Genomic DNA, 25,711 nt, shown 5'->3' with positions numbered 1-25,711 from the left:
TATGCCAGCCATCCTGAGGTACAAAGGGGTCTTATCTCACAGTTATTTCTGTGCACTCTACTCACCCCACTCTTGGATTATCTCTTCAAGATGAAAATACCACCCCTCTAATCGTCTCCAGATTCTATCAACTGTTTTTCAGTCTGCTTCTTGAGACTTATATATAAATTAATCATACGACCTATAAATACTGTGAGGAAATCATTGTTGAAAAGTCTATCTTCATCTATCAAGCTTTGGTCTCTTTAAGAATTATATCTTGGTAGGGGAGAAGAGGAAGGGAGAAAGTAGATAGTGTAAAAAGGGTCAAATATGTGGTAACAGAAATCTAACTATGTGCAGTGAACACACAACGCAACATATATATGCCTTGCTGTTGAATCGTTAATCTGAAACTTACTGGATTTCATTAACCAATGTTACCATAATAAAAATGAATGAATGAATGAATGAATGAATGAATGAAACTATATTTTAATTTACTATATAATGCAAGCTCTAAGTTCAGTACCTAGTACATAGCTGATGCCCAATAAATAATTGATAAATGAATGTCTTCTCAGAAACCCTAGGCACACACAGCTCTTTCTGAGCACTCAACATATGCAAAGACCTTCTTCTCCAGACTTGGTCAATTATTGTAACTGTTCCTGCAAAGCCCTATGCCTTAGGAACGATGTATAAGTTCAGCAAGTCCTTCTGTTGCTTCAGACTAGCCTAAAGGAATGAGGGAGATCAGAATGGGTCTAGTTTAGCAAGAACACTGTCAAGGTTAAACAGGAAGAAAGGAGACTGAAATTTCACATGGACTCAAAAACAGAAGTGATAAGTAGGCTATGGAAAAATTACCCTGCACTGTTCAAACCATCTCAAAGCTCATAGCATTGCCTTTTAGCAAGAATTGGAATTTCTAAATAAGCTAAAGTTCGACTTGTGTGGAAGGCAAGATTTTAAATGTGGAGGTTATGGCAGCCAAAATTTTATATATGTATTTATATATGTATATTTATATATATTTATACACACACACACACACACACACACACACAATTCTAAAAAAAGGACAGGAATAAGAGCTATGACCAATGGGAAATTCAAAAAAATGTATAACAATATCTAATCAGACTTGTGGAGTGATTTGGCTGATGGTATTTAAACATAAGAAAGCCAAAAAAGTCTGTTTTGGATACTCTTTTCTCACATGCCTTGCATGAGTAGAAGAGAAATAGGCAGAAAGTATCCTACAGTCAAAATCCTTCAGTATCTGCTGTATACTTGATCCAAGAAAGACCTTTAGAGGGAATTGAAGAGAGGAGGCCAATAAATCCTATAGGGAAGGAGATAACTCCCAGGTCTCTCTCTCTCTCTCTCACACACACACACACACACACACACACACACACACACACTCTTTTTCATTCTGGCCATGGAGAAGCAGCTGAAGACCCCCAAGCCCAGGACCTTCCCTGCCTTCGATATCTTGGGCCTTAAGCTGATGGGACAATGGTTCCAACATTTGCGTCAGTCTTTGCAATTTAAAAATCACTGTAAAAAGAACAACTGATCTGGGAGAGCTTATAAGTATCTCCTTACAATCTCCTTTCCATACCTGCTTTAGACATCGCTTTTGTCCTTGACCTATCTGAGAGCCAGTAGTTGAACAGGCCTCTGTTTTCACCCTGCCCTGTAAGCACTACCCCCAACAGTGTGATCTCCTTACAGTGTAAATCAGCATACATCACTCCCTTGCTCAAAACCATCCAATGCTTCTCATCTCACTCAAAATGCAATGCAAACCTCTCACACTGGCTGACAGGACTCTTTCAAGAGTAGGTCTTTCACTATCTCTTTGACCTCATCTCCTAGTCTCTCTCTCTTTTTTTTTTTTATTCATCAGTTTATTTTTTCTTCAGCTTTATTGAAGTATAATAGATAATTTGTTGCTCATATTTACATTGTATGATTCGATGAGGTTTTTTGTTTCAATTATAGTTGACATACAATAATATATATTAGTTTCAGTCGTACAGCATAATGATTAAAGATCTATATAACTCACAAAGTGGTCACCCCACTAATCAGGTACCCCTCTGCCCCTTACATATCATTTACAACATCGTTGACTGTTTTCCTTATCTACACTTTCTATCTCCATGACTGTTTAGTAACTATCTATTTGTACTTCTTATCCCTTTTCCTTTTTTCACTGTTCTTTCCAACCCCCACCCATATCTAGTAGCCCCCCAAATCTCTGTATCTATGAGTTTGTTTCCCTTTTTGTTGCTGTTGTTTATTTTGTTCTTTAGATTCCATATGTATGTGAAATCACACGATATTTGTCTTTATCTGCCTTATTTCATTCAGCGCAATACCTTCTAAGTCTATCAAGGCAATATCTTTTTCCATCCCCTTCCTTTCAGTCTGTATGTGTCTTTTTATCTGAAGTGAGTCTCTTGTAGGCAGCATAGGTAGAGGTCTTGTTTTCTTATCCATTCAGCCACTCTATCTTTTGGTTGGAGCACTTAATCCTTTACCATTTGAGGTACTTGTTGATAGGAATGTAGTTATTACCATTCTTTATTCACATTTTTGATATCTGTTTTTTCTTCTTAAAGAAGTCTCTCCAACATTTCCTGTAATACTGGCTTGGTGTTGATAAATTCCTTTAGCTTATTTTTGTCTGGGAAGCTCTTTATCTGTCCTTTAACTCTATATGATAGCTTTGCTGGATAAAGTATTCTTGGTCATAGATCCTGGGTTTTCATCACATCAAATATTTTGTGTCAACCCCTTCTGTCCTCCATAATTTCTTTTGAGAAATCAGCTGCAAGTTTTACAGGAGCTCCCTTGTAGCTTACTAATTGCTTTTCTCTTGCTGCTTTTAAGATTCTTTCTTTGTATTTAATCTTTGGCATTTTAATTATAACGTGTCTTGGTGTGGACCTCTTTGGGTTCATTTTTTTTTTTTTTTTTGGAGACTCTCTGAGATTCCTGGGGTCGTATGTTTATTTCTTTCATCAGGTTAGGGAAGTTTTCCATCATTATTTCCTTGAATATATGTTCAACTTCTTGTTCTTCCACTTTAGGTACCCCTATGACACAGATGTTGTTTCCCTTAATTTTGTCCCATAGGCTCCTTAAATTATTATTATAGTCTTGTCTTCTTTTTCTTGCCATTCTGATTGAGTGTCCTTGGCTCCCCCATTCTCTATATTGGTGTTTTGATCTTCTTCTTCCTCCACTCTGTTGATCCTCTCTAATATACTCTTGATCTCAGATAATGTGTTCCTTTCTGACTGGTTCCTTTTTATAATTTTCATTTCCATTTTATCTTTTTATATCTTTGTGAAAGTTCTCACTGAGTTCATCTACACTTCCCTTAAGTTCATTGAGCATCTTTAGAACCAGTGTTTTGAACTCTGCATCTGTTAGATTGCTTGACTCCATTTTTCTTTGATTTATGTTCTGTTCTCTCATATGGTTCCTGCTTCTTTGTCTTCCCATTTTGGATGCCTTTCTGGTCTGTTTCTATGTACTAAGCAAAGCCCCTAAGTCTCCCAGTCTTCTTAGTGTTACTTTGTGTACCAGATGTCCAGCAGCACAGTCCTGAGAGGGGTTCAGCTGCAGAACAAGTTTAGCCCCAGTCTGTGCACCTCCAGGGCCACCTGTTAATATTCAGCAAGCAATCTACAGATGCTGTGCTTATAGTTGCCTCAAGAGGCTACATCAGAAACCAAGATCAGCTGGCACCAGTGTAAGTCTTGGCGCTGCTCAGTAAGTGGCACAGGACTCGCCAAAGACACAACTAAATGTGGCTTGGGTGGGGCTGCGAGTTGAGGAAGTGGAGTTTCAGGGAATCCTCTGGGCAGAGCATCCTCTGTTATCCAGTTTGATGACATCTCAGCTATGGCGTCATTGCCTCTGCATGCTGGGAGGGGAGAGGGCTCAACAGAGGAGCAATGGATACCACCAGCATTTCTGTCTGATAGAAAGTCTCACTTTTGGCTCCCACTCCAACAACTCAGTGTTCCCCTTTAAGTTTCTGGTATCCCCTCAACAGCCAACCTGACACTAGTGCTCAGAGCAAGCAGATCCATCACCTTGAAAGTCCATTTGCGGACCTGGCTGCAGCTGCTGTAGCCTCTGCCCCACTCAGACACTGGGGACCAGGCAACCTTATGTCTTCGCCCCCTCCTACCTCCAATCATTGCAGGGTGACTTCTTAATTCTCTCCCTAGTTGTAGTGTTTCTGTTCATCTAGACCCCAGGGGATTCTGCTTGCTATTTGTTCCACATTTCCTCCTCTACTTCGATGAGGTCTCAAGAGGGGATGAGCAAAGCATCTATCATCTACATCATTTTTCTGGTATCTCTTTCTCTGTCTACTCTGGCATCGTTGGCTTAGTTTCCAAGCATTCTTCACCTTGAGGCTTTCATATGTCCCTCTTCTTATAACACTTTGGTCTCAGATTTGTCTATATCATTAAAATTCAGAATAAAATGGAATTATATGTTTAGATTTGAAAGTGGAAACATTTGTGACCCAGGGATTTGATAACCAGGCATGTTTTCATTAATGTGCAAAGTCAATGGAAAGATATTCTTACATGCACAAGTATGTATTTGTGGACCAGAAAAAGAAAGATTCACTTGATATGAACCCCGAGAAAAAATTTATCTGCTGAGATAAACTTCCTGTGGTTAACTGAGGGCTCAAATTTTATGAATGATAAGAGCCTAGTGGCCATTTACTGACGGGCTACTCACATACTCTGTATACTGGGAAGAACTTCAGACTGAACTCTTGGCTTCCAAAACTATTCTTTCCTGCTCGTTGCTTATTTTCTCCATCTGAATCAATCAATGCAGAGAAACCCTGGCTTCCTTTTTCTACCAACAGACTGAGACCTGCCCTGTCCAGTGAGAACTGCACAATTTGGATACCTTATTTGCATAAATGGACCTAATTGAGAACCTGGGTGGGAACTTTCACTATAAAAGACAGCCTCCTTTTTGTCTCTGTGTAACACAATTTAGATTTCTACCTGAATCTGTGTCTCCTGGGCTGCAGCTCTTTTTGGTCAAATAAATGCTTTTTATGTTTTATGACAGTCTAAAATTAATTTTGATTTGCATAGCTTAACCAAAGAAAATTACTCAAGAAACATAGCAGCTGAAAAAGAGTAACAAACAAACAAATTAAAAACACGCGAATTTGGGAAATACATTCATTTTCCACTAACCTCCTCTGCCTTGATTAAGATCCCCATGCAATAAATTATTTTGCTTGTTAAAATCCAAAGAATGTAAGAAATATTTTTTCAAGTTCTGTGCTGGTTCAGCTCATGTGCTCAACAGCAAGGGTGGGAGCTGATATCATCCCCAAACGGGTGAAAATTGATTAATGGGGGGGGGAGGCAAAAAAAAAAATCTTAGGTATTACAACGGTTTGTGGTCCTCAAAAAAACTCAATCATACCTGACAACATAAACATATATACAGTATGTCTAATATTAAAATTTAATGAAATGGAGGAGAGATTATTAGGGGAAAATATATCTAAAAGTCTCTTGGGGATGGGACAATAATTTTTAAAATAAGATTGAGAAGCATCGATTCACCTATTGAAACATAAAACCCAAATTCTTTTCTCTCTTTTTTAGGTTGCTTAGAGCCTCAGCATTCACTACTTTTACTTTTTTTTTAATTACACACACACATGTTCTTTTGTGTTAGAAAGCTCAACCTATTGATTCCTCAATAACTTATTTTCATATTAAAATGTCTAGACCCCACCTTCTGTTTTCAAATATAAGTGAAGTATTGAAAAAATATCTACCTGTAGCTAATAACATTAGCCCCAAAATTTTAAACTTATAGTTTTTCTCATTTGACTTTGAAGTCACTCACATTATCATGACTCCTATTATAAAGTATAAATTATGAGTTCAAAATATTTAACTCTTCTTTATCACTTATTAAGTATAAAATGAAGAACATGCATTAATGATAACATTAATTAATTATATGTTAAAATTAATGAACTATAATATTATCTTCACACTTATCACTTTACAGTCTCAAAAAGCTGTTAATTTTCAATCAAGTCCAGGCAACAAAAAGAAGGAAGTGCAAGAGGTAAAGGAGGTTTGGAGAAACCAAATAAATCTGCCTGATTTTATTGAGAAAAGAAAAGTTTTTCCACAAACCCCATCCAAAAGATTTTCACTTATTTTTCTCTGGCTGGAACTGTAACACATGGCCATTCCCCCTGGAATTAATTCAAAAGAAGAGGGTTGAAGATGGGGGCTTCAACCAGCCGCCAACAGCGCCCACCACATTTGTTCTTTTATATCATTCAAGTCTCTCTGATCACATAGCAGCCCCTCAGAGCGCCTCTCTTGACAGCCCAATGAGAATAGCAGACCCCTCCTTTATGCTCTATTCATTCTTGCAATGTTGTAAGCCCTGAGAATAGAGCAGTGTACAAAGCATACAAAATCTCTCCTTCTGGACTTACAGTGCCCTATGTGTTTTCTTCATGAACTTCATAAAATTATATTTTTTGTTTACTTACTGTCTTCTCTCTAACATATAAATTCCAAAAAGGGTAAGAACTCTCATGCACCTCTGTATCCATAATGCTTAGAACAATAGCCCCTGGCATACAAAATATATGCAAATGTATATTGAATAACTGAATTATTGAATAAAGAAATGAGATTTGGGAAATTTAAAAATTTCTACCCAAGATTACCGTTAATAAGTCAAAAAGTTAATATTTTAAGAATCTCTGAGACGAAAGACATATTATCTCTTAAAATTCTATACCAGATCTCCCATCAATCAGTAGTGCCTAAGTCACTGCTGTTGATGTGCTGACTGGTACTGGCTCAGGAGAGCCAATTATGAGCATAGTCTCCAACTTGGCTTTCAGTGTATCATATTAGTAACTTGAAACAGGCCATGGTGGGAATATTTACCTCATGGAAATTGGGAGATGCCACAAATCAGGGTTACACCCTGCCCTGAGAGCTGATCATTAAACATTTTCTAGCAAACCATTGGGTATTTTCTTCCCATCCTGCTTCCTTGTCTCTGTTAATGCTGAATGCACTTACATAAGCTATCCGACTTCTCTCCCTAGGAGCAGTTCTAATATTACTGCTTTTGTGGAACTCACTGAGTTTTCAGCATGGTGCCCTCCTCTTGCTTTCTCCCTTTCCAAATCTCTCAATCTTGAAACAAGGATCACAGCCCAACAGGGGCAGAGCAAAAAAGTAACTAAAAATTGTGACTATTCAGAAAACAAATCAGGCAAGATCACCAGGGTGTACGTGGGGAAAGAGAACAATGGAATTTATAACCAGCTCTGTGTCTATAAAACTGGGCAGGGGCAGAATCTTTATTGAAAGACTATGCTTGGTTGGCAGTACTAGGCTTACTCCCAGGAAGCATAAGTTCCTTTGTTCTTTTTATATGAGGACAATCAGTGCTGGACTGACTCTACTTGTTATTCTTCAGGGGATATTCAGTGGAACTTGTACTCTGAAACAGTGAATACCTGAATAAAAATTATATGGTGTGCTGTAAAATAATTTCATAAAGCAGCATCTTCTACTCTAAAGTTAAACATAAAGTATATGTTTGTTTTATTTTACTTTGTGCTTGCTTTTCAGAGTATATCTTTGATTTATTTGTATTATTATCCTTTTTTTTTTTTTAGAAAAAGGAACTGAAATCCAGGCTTCAGAAAACTTGCCCATAGTCACACAACTAGAAAGTTGCAAAACACATTCATATACAGTCCATGAAAGTTCATATGTCTTCTATTTCACAATGCTGCCTCCAGTGAAGATAGCACACTAGCTGCTCTTCATTCCATTGTGGCCTAAAAAGAAGTCACTACCAAAATTTGACTCACCACATTTCCCTTGGAAAGCTAACTTGTAAATCCACCAAGAAAAACCTGTCTTCTTCTATGGCCAACTCAGGGATCTCTTGCAATAGGCTGTTATCTGCAGGAATCATAAAAAAATCAAAGATAAATATCATAGCCAGAATTCAAACCCAGGTTTGTCTGACTCCACACTCTGCTGTTTTCACTCACCATGTCTTTTTTTCATTCATGCAAAAAAATAAACATCAAAATATATTCAATATTACATAGAAATTGAAAAGTTATGAACAATATATGTTTATTAGAGTTGTGTGTATGACTTGATGCAGCTGTAATTCTTACGACAAAGATTTTCACGGAAAAAAATTCTCAGGCCCAGACACCTGAGAGAATCTGGCCATCAAATAATTTTAACAGGTTAGCACCAACTCTCTATTTGCAAGCATAAAAAAGAAAAAGTAAACAAACTTTTAATATTCTGAAATAAAGTAGTGCATATCAAAAGCCTCATGGTTTCACCACAGTGACATATTCAAGCTTTTCTCAATGTCACTTACTGTCTCCCTATCTGTGAGTTGATCCCCTGACATTGATTGCACAGCTTAGTTGTCAAAGCCTTCTACTAACCAAGTGTCTTCTGTTTGGAATTATTTCCTTAATTTGTAACTCTGCTTTCTCTTTAGTGTATCTTTCTATAAAGCCACATCTGCCATTTCTTTGAAGTTCCCCTTTAATCCAAGAATACCAGCAACAGACTCTCAGGTATGGCATCAGAAAATACGCTCCAACCCCCGTACTCTTTCTTCCTCTCAAAAGTAAGCTTAGAGGTTCCTTTTGTAAGGAGACTCCAGAGACTACTAATTACTAGGCATAAAAAGTCTATTTCAGCAAGAGCTTTCAGAGACAACTGCTAATCTCAACTCTACATCTCAAATGAATCTGTTTTTAGTTCTCCAAAAACCACATTTTCAGGAATCTTGACTTTGATCTTCTAAAGAAAGTTAGAGCCTATAGGAGCATGGGAAACTAAGCAGCAGGGGGAAGAAAGTTCAGAGATCAATCAGTTCTTTCTCTGGCTAGTTCAATTCAGCCACGCCTTCCACAGCAATTGAAAGAACATACAATCTTGACAGTCAGAAAGAATATACAACAATCAGGCATGATATAATTCTAGAAGTACTACTAGTAATTGAATTTAACTTGGCTTTGAAGTGATAGGTTTAACCCATTTCTCATTTAGAAAAAAAAAAGTGCTGTTCACTGCTGGTATGAATTTAATTTTATAGAAACATGTTCTTTGAAACTGAAGCAAATCTGACTGGTTTTCAATGTGAAAATAAAATATAAAAACTGTACTTAGAGTTATTTCTAAACAGAACTTGTCTCTAATCATAATGTAACAGAAATGTATATGATAATCAGTATTTAATAATTTGTGTGTGTGTGTGTGTGTGTGTGTGTGCGTGGTAAATTTTAAAGCATGGAACAACACAAAGCAGAATATCAGATTCTGTATAAAAATATCACATTTCTTTCTGGATCTTCTTGACATCCTTGTCATTGTTTGAGCAGCAAACTTTGCAGTGACCAATTGGAATCTGTTTCCTTGATGTTAGTGGTATGTTCTTGAGGAAATGTCTTCTAGACAGGTGTGACATCAACGAAGACGTTGCTGCCCTGACTTGTGATGCTTTTCCAGCATTCTTTTAATCATTGGTAGTCTGAAGTTTACACTGCTGATCATGTGCACAGGATTGTCCTTCTTGAACAAGATGTAGAAGTTCAGAACTGTAATATTTAGAAGGTGGTAAAAGAATTTCTTATACCAAAATGTGTGCCTTTTGTGCTCAGTTGAGTAAGAAGTGAGCATTTGATAAGCCAAGTCCACTGCTTTCATATTCTCGTTATAATCCACAATGACACCTGGCTTCTTAGTTCCCTTTCCATTTCTGTTGTCTACTTCAATCATAGTATCATTGTGGAGTATTGACAATATCATCACCTCCTTCTTGTCACACCATTTCAGTGTCATAAGTTCACCACAGAATCTGGCTGCAGTTGTCTCCTTTGCAAAGTTTTTTTTTTTTTTTCAGATCATGTGGCATCTGTTTTCTGTTCAAATGAGCTGTCTCAACTGCATCAGTCCTATTTTGATGTAATTCTCTGAAAAGCATGAGAGATGTATAAAAGTCATCGAGGAAGACACAATATCCTTGGCCAAGAAGGTCATTGATCAAGGTAAGAACAGTGCGTGACAATTTCAGACCATCAGCTGAATCTTTTAAAATCATCCTGGGCCTTGTGTGAACAACAATATTGCACACATAACCAGATTGACTTTCACAAAGTAAATATAGCTTGAGGTCAAACCATGCTCATTTCAACGGGATATACTGCTTCCAAATTAACCACTACTTGAACAGTATCAGTGATTCTTCAACTGCAATGTTTCTGTTTGGAGTATACACAGTTGAAAAGTTATTTACAAGAAAGTCAAACACAGGTTTGATCTGCAATGAAATCTGGGCCTTTGATTGACCAGTGGATATGGAAGAATCGTTGACAAAATGCAGGCACAGAAACAAAAGTAAAAATCTTTCACTAGTCATAACTTATCTGAGATAAGGTATATCCAAAAGAGGCCTTGTTGACCAAAACGTCTCCAGCTCAGGTTTCTACACAATACTTTGCAGTAACATTACTGCAAAAAAGACTTTCAGTTCATCGCTGTCAGTGTCTTTCCATTTATCCATTCACAAAAAAATTTTTGGACCATTTAGCTTTGAAGGCAACAAGGCATCTTGGGTATTCATTTCACTGTTAATTTTTGAAACTAATTTCTCAATAAAGAACAGTTCAAAATACTGCAGTGGGTCAGCAGTATCACTGAAATCAACTTTTCTGTCAGGTGTACTGGTAAAGTCATATCTTTGACATGGAACCATAACACTAGTTGACCATTTCAAAGCATGGCCTGAGTCACCTGATGCAGGGCTATTTCCATCCAAATCAGAGTCAGACAGAGGCCTGACAGTACAGTCTTCTGAAGCACTATCCAAAAAATCATCAGTATCATCTATTTTGGAAAAATCAGATTCATCAAATGAACCTTTGTCTAACAGCTATTCAAGAACAATGATAACATCACACATAGGAATGCTACATTTTCTAGGATTTAACATTTTCAGTGATTGGGAATTACTAAATTTTGTAAATGGAAATATCGCTACTAAAAACAGAATGTTATAAATAGAATGATGTCATTTGTTTCTAAAGACTGTCGATATACTGGTGCGATGTGAAAATAGTAATAAAAGTGAGATATTTCATGGCAAACTTAGGAGGTAAGGTTAGGACTGTAATCCGTGAGTTATCGCTGGGTAAACACTGTAGACACAAGGGGTGCCTGCAAGTATTCTCCGGGCAAACAGGAAATGAATTAAATCTCCACTCTAATATATAAGATTGGGTAAGGTACCTTAATCTCTTCCCAAAGCCTCAATTTTTTTATCTGTAAAAATAGGAATAGTAATAATACCTAATTGATAGGGCTATAATGAGGATTAAATAAGATGATGTTTCTAAAGTGCCTTCGCACAAAACTGACCACATATTTTTCAAAGGATATTAGTTATCATTGTTTTTATGTAACTTTTACATATCCTCATTGGCAAATTACTGTACCCAGTGAGCATCCATGACCTAGATAGAGGAAATTGACGAATAATCTTGACTACATCAGAGACTGAAGACTATCCCTCCTATACTGGCTTTTGCCTATCCTTGTTGGTTCTGTTTCTAATAATCAGGTTCCAGTCCATGGAATTTTCTTGCCAGGATTTTTTAAAAGAAAGCTGCACTAATTTTTAAAACAAAACCAAAAAATGCTTCCTAGACCTAGTTCCCTAACATGTCTGGGTAGTTGTCTTCTTGATATAGAAATGATTTATTTTCTCCTCATTATGTTCTAGAACCTTTTATCTTTAATGTCACTAATAACTATACCTATCTCACTATTATACCTTCTCTGTATACTATGGTGTGATTTTCTGCATATAGCACTTAGAAGAAAAAGCAAGAGAAAGCTAAATTTATAGAATAGCAGGCAGTTTTCTATAAATTTATTTGATCCTTGCCTAACATAAATACTAGAAATAATGAGAAAATTGATCTTCCTCCCTCCTACCCTCACTGCTGATTAAAAATAAAGTGTTCTGAAACATTTCGCAATTTTATATAGGGAGCCTTGGAAGTCTTTTGGCATACCTTTTTAGTCAGAGATTAGGTTTTTGTTTTGTTTGTATTTTAATATATTCTCAATTATCTTCCAAGAACTGTAGGTGGTTTATAATATCAGACTTAAAAAATCGAGGTCAATAAAATTAGAGTTCAAAAATATGGAATAAGATTATTCTAAAAGTGCAATTTATTTTATTCTGAACTTCTTGGCAAAAAAGGCAAAAAAAGAATATCAAGTGTTTCTATAATTTTAATTATCTTTTAAAATTAAAAAGGAAATAAAACTATAATAGAAATGTAATATGGATATTAAATAGACATTTAGCTCACAGTCATTTTAGAAGACTGTGGAAGACAGAGTTCTCTTGAGGACAAATGAATGGAGCAGGAAAGTAATATATGATCAAGCAAAATAAGTGGAAGTTAAAGGAGGTAGGAACAAGATAGAGATTAATTCTCACATCAATGAGAAGATTCTTGGAGTGATATCAGCAGCATTGTAGCATGAGAGGAATTCCAAGTCTCTCTCTTTGAAGTTAAAACAAGTTGGACAGCTATAAATTCAACAAAGGATTCCCTGCTCAACACACAAACATATCTGAGAGGTCCTCACATTGAAACATCTGAAGGTGGGCATATTTAATAGAACATGGGAGGAGGGATGGAGGGAGGGACAGAAACACATGCTGAGATGCAGTCAGGAGCTCACTGCAGAACTCAGGCAGAAGAGAAGATGAGTTACAGCATAAATATTGTGGAGCCCTAAGAAGCAGAATCAACATTCCTGCCTGAGTGATCATCACATACTGTGGCTGAACCCAGTGACAGGGGCAGAGATGAAACACAAAGCTGTGGTCTAGCAGCTACCACTAGCAGGCAGAAAGCAAACCACAGATACATAGCCAACACTCACCCTCTCAGAGCTCGCCTTCCCTCACCATGCCAGAGCTCAAGGTTGCCCCCAGCAGAAGCTGTTGCAGTGAAAGTGTCAGGTTACAGAGCACACTTTCTGCAGACCTAAGAACTGGAGAAACAGAAACATTTCTCCCTGAGCAGCAGGTGCACACTGAAGCCAATTCCAGTGACAAGGGCAGAAATACAGAGGTGTGGCAGATGAGGTCTAGCAGCTACCACTACTGGGAGAACAAAGCCACGAATATACAAGCCAGTATATTCTAGCCTACTCCACTCTCACCTAGAGCAGTGGAACCCCATGGAGGCACCTGGAACACTTCAGAAAGTACAACGTTGCTAGCAGCATCTAGATGCAGATACCACCTAAAATAACAGTCCTGGTGCCCTGAGATTAAGGTGACCTGGTCACAAAGAGGATGCCCATCTCCCCAGGGAACACAGACATGTTCCATAGCTGAGGGAATAGTTCCACAGAGACCCCAGAAGTTCCAGCAGTACAAGTAAAATAAAAAATAAAAATAAAAACTAGTACTTCAGCACCACCTAGTAGAAAACATAAGACATCATCTTATCAACCCACTAAATAGAGAAGTGCTACAATTTTAAAAAGCAGATTTTATTCCCATACATACCTAGGCAGAGAAATAATCTATCAAATACCTTGAATAACAAAGATAACAAGGTAGCTGAGAAAGAAAATGAACAATCTCCAGGAAATAAACTTAAAAACATGAAAATATGTGATTTAAATGACTGAGATTTGAAGATTACGGTTCAGAAGAAACTCAACAAGACACAATAAAACTCAGTAATGAAATCAACAAACAAAAGGAGTATTTTACAAAGAAAATGAAACTATAAAAAAGAACCAAACAGAAATTATGGAGCTGAAAAACTCAGCGAAAGAAGTGAGAATAAACTAGCAAGCTTAAGAAATAGAGCTGACCACATGAAAGAAAGAATTAATGATATCAATGACAGATATCTGGAAATGATGCATATGGAAGAAGGAGAGTTGAAAGTAAAAAAATAAAAATAAAAAATCTCTACAAGAACTAACTCCATCAGAAAGAGCAATATAAGAATAATGATTATGCCAAAGGAAAAGAAAGGGAGAAACAGAGAGCTATTCAAACAAAGAATCAACAAGAATTTTCCAAAACTATAGAAAGAACTAGATCTTAAAATCTAAGCATCTAACAGAACACCTAATTATCTGAATTCAAAATGGCTTTCTCCAAGGCATGGTTTTATATTAAAATTGTCAAAAATTAATAACAAAAAAAGAATTCTTAAGGCAGCCAGGGGGGAGGAAACAGTAACCTACAAAGAAAATTCCATTAGATTATCATATTTTCAAAAGAAACTTTATAAAATAGGAGAGAGTGGAATCAAATATCCAAATTATTGAAAGAGAGAAGTCACCACCTAAGAATAATACATCCTGCAAAGTTATCCTTTAGGTATGAAGAAGTAAGACTTTTCCACACATACAAAAGCTAAGAGAATTTACCAACACAAGATCTGCATTATAGGAAATATCAAATGGGGTTTTCTACCTAAAACAAAAATACAAAAGGATACAAACTATAAGTAAGTTAGTAAAATGACTAATGGACAGACAGAAACAGGAAATTGCAACTCTTATTCAGAATAGGGTAATATACACTTAAATATAACATAAAGGTTAAAGAAGGTTAAAAAAAATTTAAAAAGAGAAAACAATAGCTACTGCAAGTTGGAAATAAACTCACAGTATTAAAAAGGACAATTTATGACAAGAAAATCATAAAAGGGTAAGAAGTTTAGGTCTGAATTCGCACATGGGAAAGGAAATAAAATGCAATCAGAAAAGGAATACTGTATATAGAAAACTTTCTTTTACATAAACCTAATGGTAATTACAAAAAATATATAAAACTGAGATGCATAACATAAAAAAGTAGAATAAATCATAGAATACCATCTAAAATAATAGACAGAAACACAAAGGAAAAGAAACAATGGAGACAGAGATACCAGAAAACAAAAGATAAATTAACTAATAAAAAATTCTCACATATTGATAATCATGCAAAATGTAAGTGGGCTGAAATCACCAGTAAAAAGGTATAGAGTGGCAAATTAGATTACAAAAAAAAAAAAAAAAAACAGTGAAGGAGAGTCCTGGTCAAGATGTCAGAGTAGGTAAATATTGTGCTTACCTCCTCTCATGACCACACCAACATTTCAAATAAACTACAGAAAAACCATAATTTGGAATTGCCTGAAGTCTAGCTGAACAGAAGTCCTACAACTCAGAACATACACAAGAGGCCATTTCAAGACTGGTAGAGGGGCAGTGACATGGAATGGGTTGGTCTCACATCTGCATGTGGTGGTTAAAAATCAGGAGAGATATCATGCCTATGGAGGTCCCCGCTGACGAGCAAGGGATCCCAGCCCCACACCAGGCTCCCCAGCCAGGGTTCCAGTGCTGGAAAGGTGAAGTACCCACAACTTCTGACTGTGAAAACCAGCAGAGATTGTGCCTGAGTGAGATGAAGCGTGACTAGAGTTACAGGTATTCCTCTTAAGGGATCCATGAGCAAACTTACTCACTGAGGACACACTCTCTCTGGGCTCCAGTACTGGGGCAACAGCTTGACAGGTACCAGGAACATATGGGGAGGAATTGAATTAATTATCTGGCTTCAAGCCAAGGGTTGGAAGGGTAGCTTTCTCCCAGACAGAAGTGCTGGCAGAATCCATAGTTTCTTTGATGAGCCCTCCCCGTCTTTTGGCATGCAGCGGCAAGTAGCTGCTATATTTGAGTATCCATCAACCTGGCTGACCCTGGTCACCCTGCCTTGGTAATTCCCTGAGACCCCACTCAAGCCCAGCATGAGTGAAAGCAGGCCTTGGTTCATTGATTGGCCTCTAAAGGCCCCTGTGCCAATGGTGGTGCCAATGGCAGCAATCTGCAGATTGCTTAATGACTCTTGCCAGATGGCCTCACACATAACACAAGCTGCAGCTAGAGCCCTTCCTAGGAGGCCTGAGGGCTGGCATATCCAGTGGCCAGCTTCAGATTGAGCAAGAGCACCACTCTGGGACTGCATCTAAGGACAAGACATCTAAGGGAAGACTCAGCAGGCATCAGAATACCGCTAAACTGAATCCTTCTCTATAGGGTCAGCCCTCGCCAGTCAGTCCTCACAACCAATGAGCCCAAGGCTCAATCTCTTTCATTGACTTATAAAAACAACCAAAGCTCAACTACAATAGGAGAGTACATACAACCCATACAAGGGAGACAACTGGAGCACCTGACCCAGGTAACCAGGGAAGATTGTGCCATTGTGCCCTACAAGACACCTACTACATAAGGCTATGCTCCTAAGACTGAGAGACACAGAAGCCCTACCCAATACATAGAAACAAACACAGAGAAGAAGCCAAAACAGAGAGACAAAGAAACATGACCCACATGAAAGAACAGAACAAAGCTCCAGAAAAACAACTCAACAAAATGGAGACAAGCAATTCACTAGATACAGAGTTCAAAACACTGGTTATAAGGCTGCTCAATGAACTTAGGGGAAGAGTATAGAACTCAGTAAGAACTTTAACAGAGATAGAAAACATTAAAAAGAAACAATCGGAAATGAAGAATCCAATAACTGGAATGAAGAATTCGTTGGAGGAAATCGAGAGTCGATTACATGAAGCAAAGGATAGGATCAGTGATTGAGAAAATAAGGTAGAATAAAACATCAAATCAGAATAGTAACAAAAAAACATTTTCAAAAACTGAGGACACTTTAAGGAGCTTCTGGGACAACATCAAATGTAACAACATTTGTATCCTAGGGGTACCTAAAGGAGAAGAGACAGAGCAAGGAATTGAGAGCCTGCCTATTGGAAGAAATAATGATGGAAAATTTTCCTAACCTAGCAAAGAGAATTGATATATATACAACCAGGAAGTGCAGAGAGTCCCAAATAAGATGAAACCAAAGAGGCTCACACTAAGACATATCATATTTAAATTGCTAAAGCTTAAAGTCAAAGAAAGAATCTTAAAAGCAGCAAGAGAAAAGCAATTAGTTACTTACAAAGGAGTTCCCATAAGACTGTCAGCTGATATCTCAACAGCAACTTTGCAGGACAGAAGGGATTGGCATGAAATATTCAAAGTAATATAAAGCAAGGTCTTACAATCAAGACTAGTCTACCCAGAAAAACTATCATTTAGAATTGAAGGACAGATAAAGAGCTTCCCAGACAAGAAAATCTAAAGGAGTTCATCAACACCAAACCAGTATTACAAAAAATGTTAGAGAAACTTCTTTAAGAAGATGAAAGAAAAATCAAAAATATGAATAATAAAAAAGCAATAATTACATATCTATTAACAATTACTTTAAATGTAAATGGATTAAATGCTCCAATCAAAAGGATAGCTGAATGGATAAAACAAGATCCTTATATATGCTGCCTACAAGTGACTCACTTCAGATCAAAAGATAAACAGACTGAAAGTATAAGAATATTTCATGAAAAAGAAAACAAACAAACAAAAATCTGGAGTAGCAATACTTATAACAGACAAAACAGACTTTAAAACAAAGGCTATAACAAGAGACAAAAGAGGACCCAGTAATACCATTTCTGGGTATTTATCCAAACAAATGTAAAACATTACTTTGACAGAACATGTGAATCCATATATTCATTGCAGCATTAGTTACAATAGCCAAGATGTGGAGGCAACCTGGGTGTCCATCAATGGATGAATAGATAAGGAAGATTACTCATCCATTAAAAAGAAAAAGAATAAACTCTTGTCATTTGCAACAAAATGGCTGGATCTAGAGGGCATAGTGCTGAGTGGAGTAAGTCAGACAGAGAAAGACAAATTCCATATAATTTTACTTACATGTATAATCTAAAAAAATAATAAACAAACAAAACAGAAACAAACTCATAGATATAGAAAAAAATTTGATGATTGCCAGATGAGAAGGGGTTTGAGAGGGTGGTGAAAAAGGGGAAAGGATATATAAGTACAAATTGGCAGTTACAAAGTAGTCATGAAAATGTAAAGTATAGCATAAGAAATATAGTCAATATTATAATAACTATGTATGGAGTCAGATGGGTACTAGATTTATTGGGGTGATCACTTCATAAGTTATATAAATGTTGTATAAATCATCATGTTGTACACCTGAAACTAATATAATATTGTATATCAACTATAATTTAAAAATATTTTTTAATTAATAAAAAAGTAAACTATACACTGCTTTCAGAAGACACATCTCAGCTGCAAGAAGAAATATGGAATCAGAGTGAAGGGGTAAAAAATGAAACTCCTAGAAAATTACATACAAATAAAAGTGGGTGTAGTCATACTTATATCTGACAAAATAGATTTCAAGATCAAAAAAGTAACGAGATATAGATGAATGGTTTATTATGATGAAGGAGACAATAAATCAAGAAACATAACACATTAAGATATGCGTGCCCAATTAGAGAGCACCAAAATATTTAAAGCAACTATTTATAGAACTAAAGGGAGAAAATGACAAAAAAAAAAAACCTAAATACCCCATTGACAGCTATAGATAGAGCATCCAAACAGAAAATAAATAAGGAAATATCAGCCTTAAGTATTAAGCATCAGAACTAGACATAATTGACATTTACAGAGCCTTTCATCCCAAAACACCAGAATATACATTCTTCTCTCGTGCACATAGAATATTCTCAAGGATAGACTATATTTTGGAATACAAAACTAGCCTCAACAAATTTAAGAAAACTGAAATCATGCCAACCATATTCTCTACCCAAAAAGTTTTGAAATTATAAATAAACTGCAAAAAAAAAATGAGTAAAACAAAAACACAAGTATATGAAGATTAAGTGACATGCTACTAAACAATAACTGGATCAAAGAAAAAAAATAAGAGATCAAAAGATACATAAAGAAAAATGAGAATGACAATACAAATGAAAATGACATATTAAAATCTGGTGATACAACAAAAGCAATAAAAGAGGGAAGTTTGTATTATTATAAGCCTACTTCAAGAAACAAGAAAAACCTCCAATAAACAACCTAACATTTCATCTTAAAGAACTAGAAAAAAAAATGAAACCCAAAATCAGTAGAAGGAAGAAGAAAATAAAAACTAGAGTAGAATTAAATGAAATAGCCAACAAAAAGACAGTAGAAACAAATTAATGCAACAAAGAGCCGGTTCTTTGAAAAAATTAATAAAATAGACAATGCTAGACTCACAAAGAAAAAAAGAGAACAGACTCAAATAAACAAAATCAGAAACAAAAGAGGAAAAGTTACATTGGAGACCAGAGAAATAGAAAAGACTATACAAGAATATGATGAAAGACTATACACCACCAAATTCAGTAACCTAGAAGAAAAGGACAAGTTCTTAGAACTATATAACCTTCCTAGACTGAACCATGAAGAACTGGAAAATCTAAATAGACCCATCAACAATAAGGAAATTGAAACAACCATGAAAAAAACACCAAAATAAAAGTCCAGAACCAGATGGCTTCACTAGTGAATTCTACCAAACATGCAAAGAAGACTTGATATCTACTCTTCTCAAACTCTTCAAAAAAATTAAAGAAGAAGCAAAACTTCCTAACTCATTTTATCAGGCCAACATTACACTAATACCAAAACTTGGCAAGAATTAACACACACACACACACACACACACACACGCACGCACGCACGCACGCACACACACAATATCTCTGATGAATACAGATGCAAAAATCTTAAACAAAATACTAACAAATCAGATACATCAGTACCTTAAAAAGATAATACAACACAACAAAGTGAGGTTCATTCCAGGTTGCAAGAGTGGTTCAACATACACAAATCAATCAATGTGATACACCATATTAACAAAATAAAGGATAAAAATCATATGATCATATCAATTGATGTAGAAAAAGCTTTTGACAAGATACGGCAGTTATTTATTATTAAAGCACTCAAAAAAATGCATATAGAAGGAAAGTGCTTCAACATAATAAAGGCCAAATATGACAAACCCACAACTAATATTGTGCTCAATAGTGAAAAACAGAAAGCTTTTCCTCTAAGATCAGGAAGAAGACAAGAATGCCCATTCTCACCACTGTTATTTAACATAGTACTGAAAGTCCTAGCCATGCAAATCATGCAAGAGAAAGAAATAAAAGGCATCTGAATTGGGAATGAAGAAGTCAAATTATCACTTGTTATAGATGACATAATTCTTTATACAGAAAACCCTAAAGACTCCACCAAAAAAATATTAGATACAAGAAACAAATACAGTAAAGTTGCATATTAAGAATAAAATTTAAGAAAAAAATTTTTTTAAAAATTTAATTCTATTTTATTTTGCAAAAAAAAAAGAACAAAATACCTAGGAATGAACTGAATAAAAGATGTGAAGGATCTATATACTGAAAACTACAAGACATTATTAAAAGAAATTGAAGACTCAAATAAATGAAAAAAATATTTCATGTTCATAGATTGAAAGAATCAACAAAATTAAAATGGCCATATTACCCAAAGCAATATATAGATTTAATACAATCCCCATCAAAACCCCAACGTCATTTTTTTAAAGAAATAGAACAAAAAATCATCACATTTTTATGAAAACACAAAAGACTTGAATGGCCAAAGCAATCCTGAGAAAAAAGAACAAAGTCAGAGGTATCATTCTTCCAGATTTAAAATTATACTACGAAGCAACAATAATCAAAACAGCATGATATTGGCAGAAAAATAGACACAAAGACAAATGGAACAGAATTGAGAGCCCAGAAATAAACCCATATACATATGGGCAAATAATTCTTGACACAGGAGCCAAAACCATACAATGGAGAAAAAGAAAATCTTTTCAATAAGTGGTAATGGGAAAATTGAAAAACTACCTACAAAAGAATGAAAGTAGACTGCTATCATCATATACAAAAATTAACTCAAAATGAATCAAAAATCTAAATATAAGACCTGCAACAATTAAATACATAGAAAAAACAAGTACTAAACTATAGAGCTTGACGTCAGAGAGCTTGGTGTTATGAAATTGACCCAAAGGCAAGGGAAGTAAAAGCAAAAATAAATAAATAGGACTAGATCAAACTAAGAAGCTTCTGCACAGCAAAAGAAACTATCAGCAAAATAGGCAAACAGCTGAATGGGAGAAGATATTTGCAAACACCTCGGATAAGGTGTATATCCAAAATATATATATGAAAAAAACTCATATAACTCAACAATAAAAAAGCTAACAATCCAATTTAAAAATGGGCAGAGATCCTGAACAGACACGTTTCCCAAGAAGACAAATGCTCAACAGACATATGAAAAGATGCTCAACTTCACAAGCTATAAGGGAAATTCAGATAAAAACAATGAGATATCACTTCACACATGTTAGAATGGCTATCATTAACAAGATAAGTTATAACAAGTGTTGGAGAGGTTGTGATGAAAAAGGAACCCTCATACATTACTGGTGGGAATGTAAACTGGTACAGCCACTATGCAAAACAGTATGAGGTTCTCAGAAAATTAAGGATATTACTATCATATGACCCAGCAATCCCAATTCTGGGTATCTACCCCCAAAATTTGAAAATATTTATTCATAAAGTTATATGTACCCTATGTTTATTGCAGTATATTCATTGTAGCTAAGACATAGAAACAACCCAAGTGTCTTTCTATAGATGATTGAATAAAGAAGGTGTGATACAATATATACAATTGAATACCACAGATTTTTAAATACTGCCATTTGGAACAACATGGATGGATCTTGAGACTATCATACTAAGCAAAACAGGTTAAATGGAATAAAACAAGAACCGTATAATTTCACTCATGTGGAATATAAAACAGAAAAAGCAAACAAAACAAACAGAAATATTCATGAACATAGACAACAGTATAATGGTTACCAGAGGGGAAGAGGGTGGTGAGAGGTAGAAGAGGGTAAAGGGGATCAAATATATAGTGACTGAAGAAGACTTGACTTTGGGTAGGAATGTACAATGTTATATACATATGACATACTATAGAACCGTACTATTGAAAATTATATAATCTTATTAATCAATGTCACCCCAAGAAATTTAATAAAATTCAAAAAGAAATTCTTGAGACCTTCCCAATGATTGTGATTTATGGGCATTAGATGAAGAGTAGAAAATCTAACAATGGCTATGATATGGCCATTTAGTCACATATTCATACAACAAATATATGTTGTATGCTTACTAGTTGTCAACTACTCTAGGCAATAAGAATAGACAATGAATAAACAGGCAAGTATCCTGCTTTCATAGGAATTTGTATTCCATTGAGAATAAAGAAATGAAGGATAGATAAAAACAAATAATAAATATATAAAGAAATAAATAAACGTTTATTATAATGGTAAGTGACATAAAGAAAAAAATTAATTGTAATAGAGTAATGAGGTAGCTATTTTGATTTGGTGGTCAAGGAAGTCTTCTCTGAGGAGTTGATATTTGAGTTGAGACCTTTATGATACAAAAGGCCAGGCATGGGAAGATCTAAGGGAAGTCTATTTTCTTGGAAAGGCAAAAAATAAAGAGACCAGACACCATAAACCAGTCAATTAGAGCTATATCTAGTACCCAGGCATCACCCAGAAAACAGTTTGACTGAGCAGAGTTATAGTGCTTTGCTACTTAAAATACAATACCTAATCAAGAGGCCTAGAAACAAGCAGAAGTGAATGTTAATTAATAAAAAGAAATGTATTGGTTACTGAGGAAGGTAAATGAGTTTTTCAGAATAAAGTTTTCTCAGTCTCTTAATGAAATCTATCAAAAACATCCAGTTCTGGTAATGGAAAACAAGGTAATTTTGAAAAAAAAAAACAAAACAAACAAACAAAAAAAGAAAACAAAGAAACAAAATCCCAATGAACTTCCTAATGAATTAAAAATATGTGAAAAAATTTCTTAAAGGTACCAAATTGCTAATAAGACCATCAAGAATAGCCAAGACAAGATCTGGGAGCAGACGTATCCAGAGGAATGACTCCCACATTTAAAACCATTTTTGCCATGTTGAGACCAGAAAGGGATGTTCACCTAGGAATAAGACTAAATTGGAAATTACCCAACCCCACAGAGACAGCCGCCCCCAAGGTTTAAATTTTCCATGTGACTCTTAAACATTGAAACTAGACTTAAATGGTACCATATTATTAATGTCTTCATCAGGTTAAAGTTATGACATAATTGCTTTTTCATGGCAAAAGCAAATAAAAACTTCTCTAGGAAGTTACATCATCTTAACCTCAACTTATAATCAAAAGTAATTTTTCAAATACAATATCTAGGATATAATCAATACAATCAAGTACATAAAAAGAAAAGACAATATCCTAGGTTGAATAGCATCTTTATGGAGAACTCTGACTGATACAGAAAAATAAAAATGCACAAACAACAGATAACAAAAATCAACCCAAAATACTCCTCAATATTGGATTCATCACATTCAGACATTAAAACTATACTTCACATATTCCAGGAAATAAAAGCTAAGCTTAAAACTTAGAGTAGAACACTGAAAACTATAAAAATTAACATAATAGATTTGAAAAAGGACTAGAAATTGTAGCACTGAATAAAATTGAAATAAATAACCTAATGGATGAGTTTAATAGCACATTAGATACTGTTAAAGAGTAAATTATTAAATTACAAAATATATTAGGAGGAAATATCTAGAATGAAACACAGAGAAACAAGAGAATCGAAACCAGATTGGGGGGAGGGATTCTGTATCTTTAGAACATGGCGGATGAAGGCATCCACAGATCTCTCTCCTTGAAATAAAAATAAACCGAACATCTAAAACTCAACAAAAAACACCCAAACTGCATACCAGCATGTCTGAGTGTGGGATCTGTGCATAAGTGCTACAACAAGTCAGAACCCTGGGTGTCGAGCAGTGGACTGGGAGAAACTAAGAAGCTGTCTCTCACAGGCCCCAGAGCTCCCTGTAAGAGGAGGGGAAGGGGAAAAGGAGTGACGACTTGCCTGGACAGCCCTCCCTGGGAAATCTGTGAGCTCTCCGCAGCAGCAGGCAGGGCCCAGTAATCAGGGCAGAAGGCAGAGAAGCGGGATGGCAGAAAAACAACAGTTGATTTACATGGCAGCAGTTGCAAAACCAAGGCTGAGCTGCAACCCCCAACCCCCAACCCAGAGGTCCCCTCCACCCATAACCTCCAAGACCTGAACTTTGTGGAGCCCCAGGGGAATCTGAGCAAACGCTACTGAAACTGTCACTAACACTGAGAGGGACTGAGACTGAGAGTAGCAAGTGCGATTAAACATCTCTAAGGAGAACAAGGGCATTATTAAGGCTTTAAATAAGGCAGGGATTCAAGAGGGTTAGATACCACATACTGGAAACCAAAAGAAAAACACCTTCTTTGCAACAGGCTAAAGAGAGATCTTTATATAATAAATCTTTCTGAAAAAAAGGCAGAATACATTGCCATTAATGTCCAGGTGAAGAAATAGTCGATTAAACACCATGAACAACCAAGGCGACAAGGCATCTCAAAAAGAAAGAGAAAAATCTCCAAAAAATAAATTTACAGACATAGAAATATGCAATTTAAATGAAGAGAATTCAGGATGGTACTTCTGAAAAAACTCAGTGAATTACTAAACGAGTCATATCAACAATTTCAGGAATTGAAAAAACAACTAGATGATCAGAGCAAGGAGATCGAAACCCTCAAAAAGAACCAAATAGAATTTCTGGAGATAAAGAACACACTGCAAGAGTTGAAAAAATGAAATAGCAAGTTTGGGAAATAGAGTTGACCAACTGGAGGAAAGGATCCGTGATATCGAAGACAGAAACCTAGAAATAAATCAGAAGGAAGAAGAGAGAAACTGAAGAATGAACAATTATGAAAGAGAAATTCAAGAACTAGCTGATACCATGAGGAGAGGGAACATAAGAATAATGGGCATTATCGAAGGAAAGGAAAATGAGCAGGAACTAGAAAGCATTTTCAGACAAATAGTTGACAAGAATTTCCCAAATCTAAGGAATGAGCTAGAGCTTGAAATTCAAGAAGTCAATAGAACACCCAATTATCTCAACCCATAAAGGCCTTCTGGAAGACACATTGTATTAAAATTATCAAAAATCAATGATAAAGACAGAAATCTCAGGGCAGCCAGAGAGAAGAAAATGGTAACCTATAAAGGAAAACCCATTAGATTATCATCAGACTTCTCAGCACAAACTTTACAAGCCAGAAAGGAATGGAATCAGATATTTAAACTATTAAGTGAAAGGAACTACCAGCCAAGAATAATGTATCCAGTTAAGATCTCGTTTAGATATGAAGGAGAAATTAAGACCTTTCAAGACATACAAAAATTGAGGGAATTCTCAAAAACAAGGCCTGCACTACAGGAAATACTGAAAGAGGTCAGCTCACCTAAAACAAAATGACAAAAAAAAAAAAAAAAAAAAACCATAATTTAGGAGAAAAGGGACTATCAGGCAAATAGAAGCAGAGTTGGGGAATCTTTACAAAAAACAGGGCA

The 25,711-nt window shown here is 35.8% G+C and overlaps 1 protein-coding gene across 3 annotated transcripts in view; it reads right to left on the bottom strand.

Annotated features, from left to right (window-relative positions):
• LRRC69 (leucine rich repeat containing 69) overlaps positions 1-25,711 on the bottom strand; it is an 87,382-nt gene that overhangs the window by 25,700 nt on the left and 35,971 nt on the right. Inside the window, exons 1-2 of one of the 3 annotated variants that reach the window (XR_003047688.1) lie at positions 13,053-13,186; positions 7,925-8,018 (exon numbers count right to left, since the gene is read on the bottom strand). The exons of the other annotated variants lie outside the window; for them this stretch is intronic. The gene's annotated coding sequence lies outside the window, so the exon portion shown is untranslated. Of the gene's footprint in view, positions 1-7,924; positions 8,019-13,052; positions 13,187-25,711 lie in introns of those variants that run through there. 3 annotated transcript variants of the gene reach the window in all.

The sequence above is a fragment of the Pteropus alecto genome, unplaced genomic scaffold (genome assembly GCF_000325575.1).
Source record: "Pteropus alecto unplaced genomic scaffold, ASM32557v1 scaffold164, whole genome shotgun sequence".
Classification (NCBI taxonomy): Eukaryota; Metazoa; Chordata; class Mammalia; order Chiroptera; family Pteropodidae; genus Pteropus; species Pteropus alecto.
This window is presented reverse-complemented; position numbering and strand designations above follow the sequence as displayed.